Source organism: Phodopus roborovskii, unplaced genomic scaffold, assembly GCF_943737965.1.
Source record: "Phodopus roborovskii unplaced genomic scaffold, PHOROB, whole genome shotgun sequence".
NCBI classification, from domain to species: domain Eukaryota; kingdom Metazoa; phylum Chordata; class Mammalia; order Rodentia; family Cricetidae; genus Phodopus; species Phodopus roborovskii.
Window position 1 is genome coordinate 1,391,044 of NW_026126755.1, and position 2,489 is coordinate 1,393,532.

The window sequence follows — 2,489 nt, forward strand, 5'->3', positions numbered from 1 at the left end:
CACATGAAATGCCTTTTACAACCTCCACAAAATTGACTACAATGGAACTTACAGGTTAAATACAAAGTGCTGACCATCTAGAAGATACTGGAGAAATTAGGCCTCTCTGAGTTTGGAAACCTGCTTTCCATGGATGCACCAAAAGCATGTTGAAGTTGGCTAGAAAGATATTTCTACACACAGTTTCCTGCCCCCAGTACTCTAAGCAGATTTGGCCCACAGAGGAAAGTTATTCAGAGGCCTGCCCCTGGGTCCAAGGAGTTTCAAGGACCACACAGGACCTCACAAGACAGGGAACGTGGTTGAAGTTTTCCAACCACATCTGGGTTGGACACAGCACAGCAGCTCCCGCGCCTGCCCATCTGCTTCTCCCCATGCAGTAATAGCAGCCCATAGCTCACCATGTCGTGGTTGCCCAGGTCCCCAATGCTCTCAGCTCAGCTCCCTGCAGCAGCAATGGCAACACAGCGCACAGAAATGCAGAGTCCTCTTCCAAGCCAGCAGCAGGAAGAGACCTGCACCACTTCCCACTGGCAGATTGTCTGGAGGGCCTGACTGGCTAGTGAGGCCTGAGTGACGTGAGCACAACCCACTGGTTATGCTGTCACACAGTTTATTTGGAAGAAGAAATGGCAGAATGTGCAGCTCCTCACTGATTGATGGGCTGTAGCCAATGGTCTGACTGAATGGAAAGTGAAATATTGAAAAATTGGTGACAAAAGACATCTGGGGAAGAATTATATGGATGTATCTCTCTAAATGACCAAAGGCTGGGAAGATACTTGTATCTCATGTAAATGCTCACCAAAAGGTGAACTGAGGAGAGTTCAATAATCAAGTAAATAGTGTGACTCTTTCTATGGAGTCAGCCACCTTTCCAACCATCTATACCTCGGTATATACACTCACCCTCAAAGTTTAGGAATGGTGCTAACAAGCTGACATAATCACAGGAATCTGTGTCAAGGAACGAAGAAGTCCATAGAATGAAGGTGTTTACCTTAGAGCCTACCATGATATGGCAGCAGCTTCAGCCTCTTTGCACACCGCTTTCCTTCTTTCTTGTTCTCTAAACTTGGTGGCCTTCTTTAATTCTGCAAAACCAAGACCTGGACAGCAACGAAAATATGTATTTAGTGCCTGCTTCAGTCATTGTTTTCGGTTGTCTTACAAAAAGTAAGAAAGGGGGGAACAAAACCAAATTGGGCCACAATACCTCAGACACCCACCCACCTTAGCGCTGCAGAAGGCGCCAAGGCAGAGACTGGGCCCCCAGCGTCTGACAGCCAATCACCTGAGGCAGCGCGATGAAGCAGGCTCCATGCCCTCTTGAAGAGGTCGTGTCACCGCCTTCAGGGAATGCTCGGGGCGCCACTTTCAAAGTCGCTGGGCAGGCCAAGAGGACTTCCACAGCGGCTCAGGCTTCCCCGCGGTCTCGGTGTCGCCCCTCAGCCCGATGGAGAAGCCGCGGGGAGCCCAGTGCATGCAAGGGCACCTTCCTGAAATGAAATCTACCCCGCCTAACCTGTTGTACTGACTACGCCCATTGGGGGCGTGGGAACAGGTGTGGGCGTGGCCGGTAGAGTCCGGATCCTAAGCCAGATGCATGCCCTTACTTCCAGGTAGGGGAGAGAGAAGATCCAATGACCCTTTGGAGCAGGAACCTGCAGCAGTCGTCCGTTTCTTGTGTAAGTGAATTCTCCCCGAATAAACCTCAGTCAGCATGTATTGTGTCCCATAATCTTGTTACTCCCATTACCCTCCCTCTTGGTGGGGAACTTGGAGCCCTCCAGCTGCCCGTATCCCCACGCTGCCCTGCTGCACCCGCCCCCGCCCCCGCCCCCTACTGAATTCACTTTATGAATTGCTGTGGTGATATACTTCAGTTGTTTCAGAATAGCCAGTTGTCTGTAAATTAAACTGTCTTGAAACTGTCTGATCCCGTGTCTGTTTAATGAGCTGTTTTTCTGAAGTGCTTGGCTTATGTTTCTTACTTGGTGTTTGTAACCACCTATGGGTGATTACTGACTTAGTTATAGGAAGAAGATACACTAGTAAGCCCAGTAGTCTTCAATGATAGCAATGGTGTTACATTGTTCAGAGAGGAAAAAATGAGGATGATATCTACTTCTAAGAACAGTATCTTATGCTCACATAAACATAATTAATAAGCCAAGCTAATTTTAAGTATTGCAGATATACTTGGGCATAGTAGTGAGTGCTTTTGGTCCCAGCTCTAAAGAGGCAGAGGCAGGTGAATTTCTGTGAGTTCTAGGCCAGCCTGAGCTACTTAGAGAGTTTCAGGACAGGCAGAACTACATAGACAGACTCTCAAAACTGAACAAACATGTAATATCTAACACATTGAAAGAAAAAAGAATTACAGACATGATCAAGAAATAGTATATCTTCAAAGCAGGAAAAGCATAAAGATTCCTACCCTTACTCCCAAAAAAGTATAGTGGGGAAGGTTTTGTTTGTTTGTTTGT

The 2,489-nt window shown here is 47.3% G+C and overlaps 1 long non-coding RNA gene across 1 annotated transcript; it reads right to left on the minus strand.

Annotated features, from left to right (window-relative positions):
* Positions 1-485: 485 nt before the first annotated feature.
* LOC127214555 (uncharacterized) lies at positions 486-1,327 on the minus strand. Its single transcript, XR_007833860.1, has 3 exons — positions 1,234-1,327; positions 1,001-1,109; positions 486-569 (listed from the first exon to the last, which is right to left on the minus strand). It is a non-coding gene; the product is annotated as an uncharacterized LOC127214555 (long non-coding RNA).
* Positions 1,328-2,489: the final 1,162 nt, after the last annotated feature.